A 14315-nucleotide genomic window follows, 5' to 3' on the forward strand; every position below is an offset into this window, starting at 1 on the left:
TCTTATATATAAGAGGAGGGAATGGGAAAGGGACCCACAGAGTCCCAGCTTTGTGTGAGCCTGTAGTAGGTGCTTTCCATTTTCTGCCAGGTTTAAGGTATTGTGACACTGTGAAGTTTATCAAGAAATTAGCCTCATTTGTGCAAATATATAGAATTACATAATCGCAGTCACAGAGTTTAAAAAGGACCTCTGAGAGGCATTTATTTATTTATTTTTAAAATTTTTGGCTGCGTTGGGTCTTCGTTGCTGCGCATGGGCTTTCTCTAGTTGTGGCGAGCAGCGGCTACTCTTCATTGTGGCATGCAGGCTCAGTAGCTGTGGCGCACGGGCTTCGTTGCTCCGCGGCATGTGGGATCTTCCAGAACCAGGGCTCGAACCCGTGTCCCCTGCATTGGCAGGTGGATTCTCACCAACTGTGCCACCAGGGAAGTCCTCTGAGAGGCATTTAACAAAGTTTCTTGAGCTATTGGGTATCTGCTTTGTGCTAAGTCCTGAGCTAGCACTGGGAATATAAAAAAAGGAAGATAAGTCCTTTGAGAGACATACGGTTTGGTAACTGGAGTGGAGTGTGTCAGAAGTGCTATGACAGAGGTCTGGGGCTGCTGCAGAAGCAGTGTGGAGAGAGCTATGAAGCTCCTAATTCCGCCTGGGTTATTACATGAGGCTTCACAGACAAGGAGTTTTGTGAGCTGGGTTTTGAGGGATGAAGATAAGTTTGCCAGGTTGGCAAGAATGAGAATAATGTAGAGGAAGGAGAGGATGGAACCGGAGGGAGAAGGACATTCCAGGCAGACCTGTATCTGTCCCAACTTTTTCATCCCCTCTATTCACAGAGCTGGAGAAAGTATGTTTGTTAGAACAGACTCACCAGATAATCAAGACAGCTTTAAATGAATTCTCAGAGGGGAGGAAGAAAACATTCAGGAATAATTCAGTCAGTTGTTTTTAATGTGCCTACTATGTAGAGGTCACGATGTATGAAGCAACGAGAAGGAAGAATCAGCGGAGCAGGTCCCAGAATGTCTCAGGTGAAAAATGCAAAAAAAGAGTTCAGGAACACAGCACAGTTCTTCAGGGGTTAGAGATAATGGGCTGCAGTTACAGAGCAAAACCTTCAGGGCTGGGGACTTCCCTGGCGGTCCAGTGGTTAAGACTCCGTGCTTCCAATGCAGGGGGCACAAGTTGGATCCCTGGTCGGGACACTAAGATCCCACATGCCACGGGGTGAGGCCAAAAAGTTAAAACAAAACAAAACCAAAAAAAACCCCATTCATTCATGGCTGGAGAGTCAGCTTTGGAAGTCTTCGGCTGGACCAGGAGTCTCGAAGTGTTTGCAGTGCCAAGAGAGGTCTGAAGAAGGAAGCATCCAGAGAAAGAAGATGGTGAAGGCATTTTGGTTGGACTTATAGGAGGAGAACCAGGATGGCCTATAGGTGTCACAGAATTCCAGGACTGAGGAATTTCAAAATGTAGGGGGAAAAAAAGAGAATGAAGCTGTGTTGTGAATGTAATGTCAGGAGAGTAGGTCAGTGGACTCAGAAATAAACAGATGTTATAGGAACAAGAAACAGCAAGAAACAGAATTTGTCATGGAGAGAAATAGGGCTAAAGGTAGATGGGAGAGCAAGGTCAAGCAAAGGCATGACCTGGGCATGATAAACATGGACAACCCCTAGACAGCAGAGAAGAAGGTGCTAATGAAGAAGAGACTGAAGATGCTAGAAGGAAGGGCTCATTAATGTAGTAAAAACTGCTTAAATAAAGTAGCATGGAGGGACTTCCCTGGTAGTCCAGTGGTTAAAACTCTGCACTCTCAATGCAAGGGGCCCGGGTTCGATCACTTGTTGGGGAACCAAGATCCCACCTACCACAACTAAGCCTGCATGCCACAACTACTGAGCCCGGGCACTGCAACTAGAGAAGCCCGCGCATTGCAGTGAAGACCCAGCACAGCCTAAAAAAAAAAAAAAAAAAAAAGTAGCATGGAGACTAAGCTAAAGGGCACAAGATAATGAACAGCCCCATAACAGGGAAGAAACTTCAGGTAAGGAAGGAAATTGTGCTGTTGAGCAAGGGAGGGAAAGGTTAATAAGAAATCTATTGTGATCATCTTGTAATGTATAGAAATACTGTGCACCAGGAACTAACATAGTGTTGTAGGTCAATTACACTTCAAAAACAAACAAACAAACTCATAGAAAAGGAGATCAGATTTGTGGTTACCAGAAGTGGGGAGTGGGGGGAGGGGGGAGGGGGAATTGGGTGAAGGTGGTCAAAAGGTACAAACTTCCAGTTATAAGATAAATAAGTACTGGAGATATAATGTACAACATGATAAATATAACACTGCTGTACATCAAATATAAAAGTTGTTAGGAGAGTATATCTTAAGAGTTTTCATCACAAGGAAAAAATATTGTTTTTTCTTTTATTTTGTATCTATATGAGATAAAGGTTCACTAAACTTATTGTGGTCATCATTTCATGATGTATGTAAATCAAATCATTATGCTGTACACCTTAAACTTACACAGTGCTGTATGTCATTTATATTTCAATAAAACTGAAGAAGAAAAAAAGAAACCTATTTCTTGAGGACCTTTTTTTTTTTTGGCCGCAGCACTTGGCATGTGAGATCTTAGTTTCTTAGTTTCTTATTTCCCTGACCCCTGCAGTGGAAGGGCAGAGTCTTAGCCAGTGGACCGCCAGGAAAGTCCCTTGAGGGCCTCTCTTGACAGCCTGGGCTATGGGCAGCTTTGGAGGTGAGGCATAGGAAGGCTTAGAACAGGTCCCATGGCAGGAGGATACTCAAAATCTTCCAAAATAGGGATTGCTGAGGAGAAATAAAGACCTCAGGCAGATTTAGGTCTTAAGATTTCAAAGCTGGCTAAGGCTCCCACAGAATTCTGCCGCTTGCAAGCAGCAGAGAACATGAATGATGGGGATATAGAAGTCAAGTCAGGGTGCTTCCAGGTTGAGTTTGGGAGAGGTTAAGTGGACAAATGAATTAGTGGGTTGGAAAGCTTACCATTAAAGTTGCTGGACAAGGCATAAATGGAGAAAATGGCCTATCTTGTCATAGGAAGTAGGGAAGGAGTTTTCACCAAAACCATACTTGATCACACTCAAGTTCTTGATTTGATATACGGTCCTTTTGGAAGCTGACTATATTATAAAAGATCCTGTTTCATTATCATAACTAGACTATATCTTCATGCTCTACAGTTACTACGAAGGTATGCTAATTTTTCCAATTCCTTCCGAAACCAATTCTGGCAATCCCAATTTTTTTTTCTCCCTCACAGTATCAATTTGATTTCCTCTTCCACCTACTCTACTGAGGTGTCTTTTGGTTTGTACCTACCATGTATTGTATGTGTCCTGTGTATTCTTGACAATCTTTGGATTCAATTTAGAAGCTTGAGTGAGAAAAAGACCTTAAGTCTGTGTCTGCCAGTGAACTGACCAGTAAATACCAATTCCTGCAAACCTGCTCCGTGCAAATTCTCTGAGAATTCCCTTGGGTCTTTTCTACTTTAAGTTTTCCTTGCTCTCTTGGACTCCTAGCAGAATTGACTGCATTGTATCTTTTTCAATGCTGAGCTATTTTTGCAGGTTTATCTTGCCCAGCCTCCCCTGCTCTTCCAGGACCTTGTAGATTGTAGTGTCCCAGATCACCAAGAGACTATTAACGTTTTCCTACCTACTATTATATTATTTATCTATCCCTGCTCTCTTTATAGAGAATCATAAGTTTGCCTTTCTTATTTGTTTGTACCATTTATACTACTAGGAATGTGTAAGAGTTCCTCATCAACACTTAGTATTGCCAATTTAAGAAATTTTTCCAATGGAATAAAAAAGTTTTTTTTTTTGTCAGTGGAGATTATATTCCTTAGGAAAGAAACCGTGTGTGTGTGTGTGTTTGTGTGTGTGTGTGTGTGTGTGTGTGTGTGTTTGAGGGGAGTATATATTTTTCCCTAGGACACTGCCTAAGGTAATTAGTAAGCAGGGCAGCTAAGATGAAAGTACAGTTATGTATTTAGGAAGCTATATAAGCACAGTTCCAATACTCACCTTATGTGTATTTTCACATCTCTTTCCTAGAGAGGTGTTTGGAAATAAGACAGGAATTCTTGTTTTGTTATTAAGAAAGAATAGATAAGGATAGTGGGAAATTGCTTAAACATGTATTCTTTGATATTGAGGACTGGAAACAATTGCATTTTCTTTTTTTCTCCTTGGGTAGACACCTCATATTATTGTTTAGCTTCCCATGACTTGTTCAACCTTTTAGTTTCTGTTATAATTATCAGACCCCTTTTCTAACAGGTTCAGAGGGACATGACGTTGCTAGGTGCTATGTTTAAGTCTCAGATGCCAAGGTGGCTTTCAATGTCATCTACATGCTGATGACTTCCAAATTTGTTTTTCCAAGCTAAACTTCTTTTCCAAACTAAAAATTGTCTCAGACTTGGTCAGTGGGAGTTATCTATTTTTTTTTTTTTTATGGGCACTTACAGTTTCCAATTTTTTTTACCATTGTGAAATACAGTGAAATTGTTGTGTTGCCACAGACACAAACCTACCTTCAGGGCCTTTGCACTTGCTCCTTCCTAAGCATAAAATCTTCCCCGGTTTCCTTCCTTAAACTCTTTCAGATCTATTCCATGAGCTGTTCGTTGTATTTAAAATTGCAGCCTTCCCGAGCACTCCCTGTCCCCTTCTCTGCTTTTCTTCCTCTCCCTCTGACCATCACCATCTGACACACTATATGTATTCTGCTTTCTAGCCTTTTTTATTCTCCTGGCCCCGTTCCGTGATTGAATGCAAGCACCACAAGAGCAGAGGTTTCATTTTGCTCACTGCTGTTTCCCCAAAGTATGGAACTGTGCCTGGCACATGGTATGGACTCAACTAATATTTATGGAATGAAGAGAATAAACATTGCCATGGTCATTTTTTTTTTAAATTTATTTTATTTATTTCTGGCTGTGCCTGGTCTTAGTTGCGGCACATGGGATCCTCGTTGAGGCATGTGGGATCTTTCATTGTGGCGCACAGGCTTCTCTCCAGTTGTGGTGTGCAGGTTTTCTCTTCTCTAGTTGTGGCGCGCAGGCTCCAGGGCACGTGGGCTCTATAGTTTGCGGCATGCGGGCTCTATAGTTTGTGGCATACGGGCTCTCTAGTTGAGGCCCACGAGCTTAGTGGCGTGAGGGCTTACTTGCCCCAGGGCATGTGGGATCTTAGTTCCTTGCCCAGGGATCGCACCCGCGTCCCCTGCATTGTAAGGCGGATTCTTTACCACTGGACCACCAGGGAAGTCCCACCATGGACATTTTTCTACATCTTTGTGTGATTTTCCCATTTCAATACTTTTTTAAGTTAATCATTTCAATTAATTGACAAAAGCCAGGATATTGCTATTACATGATAGTCTTTCTCCTTTTGTTCTTTAAGAAAATCAAGTTTTGAGTCAAACTCTGACAAGATATTAGCAATTAGCCTTTTGGAAACATTGACTGAGAAGAGTCCCTTTTTTCAGATAAGATTTATTTTAAACACCACATTTCAAAAAAAAAACAAAAACCACATTTCTTTCTCCAATCAATGTATTTATCTGACTGTAGCACTGAAAACACTGTAGTGCAGCCATTAGTTTGTTCTGCTTGCAAACCCAGAATGTGTTCCTCCTGGGTAGGAAGCAAATTGCATTTAACTCTGTAGGCCTAGCTTCTAACTCAATAATAAGTTTGAATGAATCGATCAGTGAGAAAGGTTGAAAGTTTAGGAATCTTTCTCAAAAGAACAATCTGGTTATGCTTATTAATGCAGGTATAACAAAGAATAAAAATTATGTGCAGAATGGGGGTAGAATGGTGTGGAAGGCAATGATAGAAGGAGTCTTTCCCTTCCATTGAAGTTTGACCTGGGAGGAATGATTGTTCCATGAACAGCATTTTCCTTACCACTGTGACTCCATTGAAGATCTGGATTCCCAGATCTGTTTAATAACTGACTGCTGGAAGAAGCAACAGCCATCAAACACTTAAGGAGAAATTCAGATGCCCCAGTCAGTCTTAATTTTGGCATAATGCTACTGGTTATTGCTCCTAATGATAAAAACTTACTTCTTCCTGTGCCTTCATTTCTTCATCCATAAAGTGAATACCGCCAAAGTACGGGGGCAAATAACTAACAAAAATGTTATGACGACCTTTGCAGACATCAAGCTCTGAGTCAAGGGAACACAACCCTCCTCTGGCTTCTCTCTACGGTGTTGAGGGCAGTTTTCCATTGCTCGCGACTCAGATATGCCTCAATGGTGTCATCTCTGACCTGGCGTCCCATTAATGTACCTATAAACATTAAGTTGAGAGACCCTCAGCCCGAGAGTCCCTCGGAGAAAAGATAATGACAAGAAAACGTTGACAACGCTCTCCCTCTTCAATACTCTCCTTTGACCTCAAAAAAAAAAAAAAAAAAAAAAAAAGTCAAGAGAGAGGAGGGCCAAGGGGAGGGGTAAGGGTCGAGAGAGGAGTCCAGCTCCAGTTTGGGGAAATCCAGCTCGCGTTTTGCCGCTCGCTCAGTAGTGCAGGGTCCAGGGAAGGCAGAGCCCCAGCTTCGCTCCCTGAGGTCTGTCCTGGGGAGACAGTGCTGCTCCGGGGGGCTGACCTGGCGGGGAGTGGCAGCGCAGTCCGCTCCCGCGCCGCTTTGTGCGCGCAGCCGCTGGGCCCTCAGCTCCCGGGTCTGCCCCCCGGGACGCCCCCCTGCCCCGCCCCAGTCATGCAACTCTACCTGCCTTTCCGCTGTGGACCTTTGGGAAGCAGTCGCCCACCCCGGGGGCTCGGGCCCTGACCCTGCCAGGAGCCGGTAGGTGTTCGCCCGGGGCCCGCCCGCGCCCCTCGCGCCCGCCGGGACCCCGGGCTCCGAAGTTGTGGGGACGAGCGCAAGTTGGAAAGTTCGCCCGAGGGCTGGTGCAGGCTTGGAGCCGGGTGGACGCGCGCAGCCCTCGGAGCCTGAGGGGGCCAGTGGTGAGTTGGGGTTGGGGCAGAGGGCAGGGGTCCGGGGAGCCACACGCGGAGGCCGGAAGGCGTTGCGAGGGACAGTGCACCGCTGAGGCTGGACGTGGGCCGGGGCTCGGCGTCCGCGGGGCCGCCGGGGCCGCGGGGGTGGGCCCGCTCCCCGCGGCGACCCCCCCACCCAGGGCTGCTTGGGGCGCTTTTGTTGCGGGTGGTAAACAATGTCCCCCGGCCGGAGGACGCGGCTGCGGCGCCGGGTGGGGAGAGCTGGAGCGCCTCGAGGTAGGACCCCGGGCTCCGCTGGAAACTGGATTGGGGGGGGAGGGCAAGTGCGGCCTGGGGGGGGGGGGGATGCCTGACTGGGCCGGCGATTGATGCGCCTCGGGCTGAGGAGAGGGAAGAGTCATAGGGCAAGTTGCGGGTAGGGAACCCTGGCTGTCCCACGCTCAAGCGTACCCCCGAACAAGTTTTCTCCTTCCCCTAGGCTGATATAGGGGGCCGGTTCCCTGAGAAAACATTTGGCACTTGCCTCCTTGAGCTTTCCCGGGAGGGGGCTTCAGGGGCGTAGCTTTTGGGGTGGAGGTAGTAGGAGAGTCTTGCCAGAGGCTGACCTGGAGTTACGCTAATCCGGGAAGAAGGGAGTGGAGTAATAGAACAGTGCTCTGTCAAAATGGCCTTCTAAAAACTCTTAGGAGCGCCACTCGGTCGCCGAACGCGCTGGCTTGCCGTCGCATCAGTCCCACTAGGGCGGAATCCCGGAGCGGGCCCCAAGGGTGAGAGGTCCGCAGAGCCGGGTGCCGGGGACCGGCCGGGCGGCACGTGAGGGGCCGGGGCTGGGCTAGGTCTCTTGCCGTCTCCCCCTCACCCCTCTCTTCTCTTCCTCCCCTCCCCTCCCTCCCTCCCTCCCTCTCACCCACACTCCCAAACGATTCAGCTACTAGGGGCTACAGAAAGTGGTCGGGAAGTTGCTGGCCTGCCCCAGTACACTTTCCGCGGTAATGGAGAACACAGATTGGGCTTTTCTGACCCAATAAAAATTAATGTATCAACAAGAGAACAGATATTGCTTGAACTAGGAGTCTTTTCCCCCGCCGGCAACTCGTCCTCCTCCCAAATTAACCAGGTCGCTCCAGTGCCTCTTTCTCTCCTCGCCCGTAACACTCTCGGGCACACAATGAGCTGCATGATATATCATAGTAAGGATCAGTTTATAAAGACATGTTTGAAAAGTGTTTCAAGACCCTGAGCGAGGAAAAGATTAGGTGCACAGCCTAGTGTCGGCAGGGTGCGCTGAGCGCTGCACCCACATGAGTTGAAGGGCGGCGCTACAGGGTAGCAACCCCAGGTCCGCCCTGAACCGAAAAAGGACCATCCTTCTCCCCATCTCAACGTTAAAGAGTAAAATAAAAACGTTGGCTTCTTCCGTCCTCACTCAGGATGCCACAATGAGTATGGAAAAGGTGTTTGTGAACCAGTTAGGGCGAGAGCTTTTTAAGGCATATTAGGAATTTTGTCTACAATTAAACAAGGCGGGTGTGTAGATAAGGAGATGTTTGGGGATTGGTCAGCGTTGTTTCTAAGATCTAAAAGTCTCAGGTAACGTGACGTTGGGTGCGCTTCCTGATTTTATTGGTTTTATTGGTTTGTATTAGTTACACAGGTTAAAGCCCAAGTCCCTTGCCTCCCCAATTAAGAGATCTTAATTAGGTTGGTTGTCAATGTATGACAGTGTTTAAAACAATGTTATGATTTCAATTAAACTTCCGAATCAAGTACGAAAGTTATTAGTATACACTGTATCTCTGCAAAGATTGGTAGCTCAGATTAAGAACTCCTGGATCACCGCTTACCATTTTAATGAGGGTTAACTATGGCTCCCAGCTCTGGTCTTCCAGAATTGATCGGTTGGAGGTTTGGATCACCTCTGTCCCTGCCCTTTGTTTCTCTTCCTCCTCCAATCTTCTTTATCTTGTTCGTCCCTCCCCTCCCCCACCCTATTCTTTGCCTCTGTATTTTTCCTTCTCTGTACACTTAAGTTTCTCTTTTTCCACTCCCTCCATCTTTCTACCTTTAGTCTTCAGCATTTTGATCCCAGTTGTCTTTTTATATTCTAGCTTTATTACTATATAGTCCTTCCCCTTCCTCTACTTTTTTGCTTTTTTTTTTTTTTTCCATTTTAGACATTTTCTTTCTTCTGCTTTTTCCTCTTTTCCCAACGTGTTTTATGCTTTTCTTGTTTTTGGAATGATCATTCCATCTCCATTTAACTTGTCCCTTCCCTTTTCTGTGGCCCTTTTTGGCCTTTTTTTCTTCGCTCTCTGCAGGGCAGCAGGGGTGTTTTACATATGGAAGGAGCCTTTGACTAAATCTGCTGGCATTCTAGTGAGTTTCCCTCCACAGCCTTTCCATGTGCCGAAGGCTCTCACACTTCCTGTGGTACAAAACTATCTAGGAACAGCAAGCAGCCCGCCCACCTCCTCTTCCTTTAGAACTTAGTTGCTGGAGGAAACTAAGCCAGGTGGTGCCTTTTAAAAAGAAATGTTTTAAGTCTTGTATTTCTCAGTCAAGTGCAGTAGCCTTTAAATTCTAAGGAGCTGAATGGAGTGACTATTAAATCAGAGTTTCTTTTGCAACTAGCTCTATGTATGCAAATACCACTTTTTTGGCCACTGCTGGTGGTGGGAAGGATTGCAGTATAATTTTAAATTGACATGTGGGCTGGATGGTTACATCAGTTCAGCCACTTCCTGCCCAGGGGACTTTGGGAGATCCAGAAGGAGGAGGGGGGATGTAAGTGGGAGAGAATTTTTCTGACACGGTATTGTCGATATTGTCCTTTACAGACAACTGATACAGTTTAGGAAGTCAGCTTTTCAGTTTCTAGGCAAGGTGATCACATCAAATAATTGCTTTTTTCTTTTCTTTTTTTTCTTTTTTAAGACTCTTTAGGGAAAGGCTGACTACTTAGTAAGCTCAGATAATATTGAGGCAAAAGTCTGATCCTGTTTGTTGACCAATTTGGTTAGGTATGTTTAAATTATGTGTGAATAATTAGCAGATCCTTTCAAAGGCCCTGGGGCCTGATCTTGCCACTTCTCCACTTTCTCTGTAATCTTATATTTTCTTCTTTGGGCTGGCATCTCTTTTCATGTTTCAAATTATGAGTTGGCCCTTATCTCCTGGACAGTAATATTTGGATCTCATACACTACTCCAGTCCCCTATATCACAGGACATCTTAGGAAAAAAAAAATTTTTTTTTTTATTGTGGGTTAGGGGTCTTGGTGCCCTCTGGTGAAAAGACTAGTTAAGTAATGTTTTGCATCCCACAGTTGTTGGGAATTTTGTTTGTTTGTTTGTTTCACTTTGTTTTCTCTTCTAGGAAAACAAAAACTCACAGGATAGTGTCAATTGCATGTGGTTCCCCCTCCGGGGCCTGCTATATATGTTTGATAACAGGGACATTATTCTCTTATTTTCTCTCCAATCATGTTATCCTGTAGCAACCTCAGTAGCACTCAGACCCTTGAATATACTCTAGAGTAGAATAAAACTGATTTTGAGAAATATTGAAATGTCAGTTTTCATCAGAAATGAAAAACAGAAGTGGAATTAGTATTTAATTGTAAATGTATTTTTCTATGACTTAAACACTCTGTAGTAAATAAAAGCACAAAACAAGGAAATAAAGCATTTAATAATGTTTACAAATTAATAAGGAAAATAAATTTCATAAGATCTGTGCAGATAATTCCATGTTTAAATGTGGATCTATATAATAGAATGGACTCCTTCCCCCCTCCAGCCCCCACCCCCACCCCAGCCCTGGGGATAATTTAGTTTATTTACAAAAGGGGGTTACATTTCATCAGTGGAGCCAAGTAAAATTAAGATCTTGTGGGAGTCCTTATTTTGTTTCTGATTGTTTTTTTGGCTGGGTGGTACCCAGTGGTTTCTTCCCTGCATTTGGGTTTTTCAGGGGTCATTGGCCTCTTTCACGATCTCATAAAAAGGCTGTTACCATTCAAAGAGGCCACATCTTTCCAATCCATGTTGCTCATACCTTTTCCATTTCCTTGACAGGCTCTTTTTCAAGAGATAAGGTTTGAATAGTAAACATTATCTTAATTACAAGTCTGGATTTCTAAAGCACTTCCATTTAAAAATATAAAAGAATATATGAGACAGAGATCAATTTATAAACTACTTTCAAAAGCAGATCCCGTGACACCCTCTGGCATATTCAGATTACTTGCAACATATATGAATTTTAATTTTTATGACTAATTGCAATATTTAGATTATATGCTCTTAATAATTTTTTAGCAAGGTAATCCTGATATAAGCGATAAAGCATGTTTAGACAGATATTGTTGAATTTCTAGAGAATGGAATGGATTGTTTTTTGTTATCCGAAAAAACATCCTTATAAAGATTGCTGACTTTCTGGAGATTAGAATTGGAATGTCTTTTGTTTTCTAAAAATGCTGGTACAAAAAGCAGTGGTCTTTGGAGAAAATATCCTACAGCTTTTCACAGCCAAAGAGGTAGTGCAGCCAAACTTTTTTTTCTTTTTTTAAGAAAAGGGGGAAAGCCATAAGCTTAGATGCCAAGAACTCAAGTGGAGTATTCTCTGGCCTAGTATTTGTATTCAGCACAGGTTTATCAAAATGTTATTTTTCTTGTGGTTAATGTTATCACTAATGTCTATTTTAAAAGTCTTTCTTAAAGGCTCAATGCTTTGCCTCTAAATGTTGTTCTCTGAGATCTTTTATTATAGTGTGTGGCCTACAGCGTGTTAGATGGGAACAGAAACAAAAGAACTAGATCTTGTTTTGCAGGATATGACAGACTGAGGATTAAACTTGTTCTACAATAATGATAACTACCATTAAGCTTATGGCTAGTAATGTTTCTGATCTGGAAATTGAACCCACGTCTACCTAATTCCAAACTCCTTCTTACCTCAGATATCACAAGGATGAAACCACTACCACTAGGTTTTCCTCAGAGGAGCCCATTGATATCTCAAAACAACCTCATTTCAGATGCAGAAAACTTGACCTCCTGTTAAGCAGTTTGCTGAAGGACACAGCTGGTGACCACAGATTCAGATTCAGGGTTTTCTGATGTGACACCATCTCTAGCCACTAAAGCAACTAGTGCATCCCAGGATTACCAGGATCAGATGAGTACAACAAAAACAAAACCAAAATTTGAGAATTGGTAGAGGGCTGTCACATTTTTACTTTGCCAAGTAATAACATTAAATAAATAAGCCTATCTCCACCTTTTCACAAAAAAAGGACTTTTATTACTTTATTTATTTATTTGGCTGAGCCTTGCAGCTTGTGGAATCTTAGTTCTCCAGCCAGGGATCGAACCTGTGCCCTTTGCAGTGGAAGTGCGGAATCCTAACCACTGGACTGCCAGGGAATTCTCCACGTTTTTTAGAAAGGACATTTTAATGAGAGAAAACAGGAAAGCATGATTAAATAATAATAAATTCAACCTTATGAAAAACTTTATACGGCCTCATTTTTTTTTTTTTAATAGAAGTGTAGTTGATTTACAGTGTTGTGTTAGTTTCAGGTGTACTCAGCCTATTTTTTTTTTTTTTCTCATTTCGCCACAGACTGGTGATCACTTGGTTGCAAACTAGTTTTTGGTAACCATTCTCCTACACCAGATTTTCTTACAAATCCAGCAACCTGTCAACTGTTAAAGAATCCTCATCCAGTTTGTTGTCACACTCTTGATTCCATGATCTTTAGGAAGTCTACTGATATATATATATATATTTAATTTTATTTATTTATTTATTTATTTATGGCTGTGTTGGGTCTTCATTTCTGTGCGAGGGCTTTCTCTAGTTGCGGCAAGTGGGGGCCACTCTTCATCGCGGTGCACGGGCCTCTCACTATCGTGGCCTCTCTTGTTGCGGAGCACAGGCTCCAGACGCTCAGGCTCAGTAGTTGTGGTGCACGGGCTTAGTTGCTCCGCGGCATGTGGGATCTTCCCAGACCAGGGCTCGAACCCGTGTGCCCTGCATTGGCAGGCAGATTGTCAACCACTGCGCCACCAGGGAAGTCCTACTGATATATTTTGTATGGTGAGCTTCACTCTTCCTCATAGCTTGGTCTTATTTGGGGTCAGGGTAGGCAATCTGAGGAGACAAAAATGCAACTGATGATGACTCTTAGTCAGTCCCCTTTCATTTTCTCCTCTTTTCTTACTTTTCAAATAATAGTTGCTTATCTAGTATGCTTTACTGTTCTAATTATCTCATTTTCTCTTTATTTCCAATTTCTTTGCCTAGTCATTTATCATGAGACTTTTGGGACCTTTGGTAGAAGGGAGTTTAGAACCATCAGTCTTTGGATTAAGTTGGGTGAAAGAGGAAGGAGGGACATCATTTCTGGGTGTGGGCAGTGCCCGCCACAATGCATTCCTTATACAGAGGAGGTACTCAACAGATATTTGTTGGACCTGTGAGTCTTATTTGTAACCTAATCTGTAAATACTAACTCCCAAGAGTTTATGCTACTTTTTTTTTTTTTTTTTTTTTTATGCTACTTTTGTGTGAATGTATAAAACTCAAAATCTGTGGATGGTTAATTGGAATATGGTATTAATGTTACTGGATCTCCAAAGAGTAGAGTTTCTTGGATAATACAAGCCTCTTCTTCCTCTGGCTTTACCAGCTTTACTGTCCAACAGATGATACCTCTGCCTGTATGGTGATGTGCTTAGGAAAGAGTTTAAGAGATAACTTTTTAAGTATCCAAATTTGTAAAGATTAGGATTTGAGCTTTAAACTACATGTAACTACGATAGTTGTGGTTTCTTTTTTTTTGGTTGCATTGGGTCTTCTCTGCTGCGCGTGGGCTTTCTCTAGTTTTGGCGAGCAGGGGCTACTCTTCGTTGCGGTGCACGGGCTTCTCATTGCGGTGGCTTCTCTTGTTGTGGAGCACGGGCTCAGTTGCTCTGCAGCATGTGGGATCTTCCCAGACCAGGGCTCGAACCCGTGTCCCCTGCATTGGCAGGCGGATTCTTAGCCACTGCGCCACCAGGGAAGTCCATAATTGCGGTTTCTAATGTAAAGAAACTCCCATGCTTAGCTTATTCAAAGAACTTCATCAACTTAATCAGTTGTCACAGGAATTAAAGGAGTTTTATTTGTGAATCCAGGATTTATAGGATACTTTAGTATGTTTTATGTCTATTATATTTTTCTTTTGCAGTCAATATTCTCAGTTCCTTAATTTTAATTAATAATTGCTAGTAAATA

At 43.4% G+C, this 14315-nt stretch overlaps 1 protein-coding gene and 1 long non-coding RNA gene across 10 annotated transcripts in view; one reads left to right on the top strand and one right to left on the bottom strand.

The window, feature by feature from the left end:
* The window catches only part of TET1 (tet methylcytosine dioxygenase 1), a 147982-nt gene that overhangs the window by 10528 nt on the left and 123139 nt on the right, over positions 1–14315 (top strand). For 3 of the 9 annotated variants that reach the window (XM_082408569.1, XM_082408578.1, XM_082408577.1), the window contains exon 1: positions 6461–7037. The exons of 2 other annotated variants lie outside the window; for them this stretch is intronic. The gene's annotated coding sequence lies outside the window, so the exon portion shown is untranslated. Of the gene's footprint in view, positions 1–6460; positions 7038–7159; positions 7308–8000; positions 13516–14315 lie in introns of those variants that run through there. 4 more of the 9 variants (XM_082408572.1, XM_082408574.1, XM_082408576.1 and 1 more) reach the window with 4 other exon arrangements.
* LOC309636269 lies at positions 6387–7845 on the bottom strand. The gene is made up of 2 exons (XR_014249347.1): positions 7637–7845; positions 6387–6461 (listed from the first exon to the last, which is right to left on the bottom strand). It is a non-coding gene; the product is annotated as an uncharacterized lncRNA (long non-coding RNA).

This window comes from Balaenoptera borealis (assembly GCF_965194805.1).
Source record: "Balaenoptera borealis genome assembly, chromosome: 10".
Lineage (NCBI taxonomy): Eukaryota > Metazoa > Chordata > Mammalia > Artiodactyla > Balaenopteridae > Balaenoptera > Balaenoptera borealis.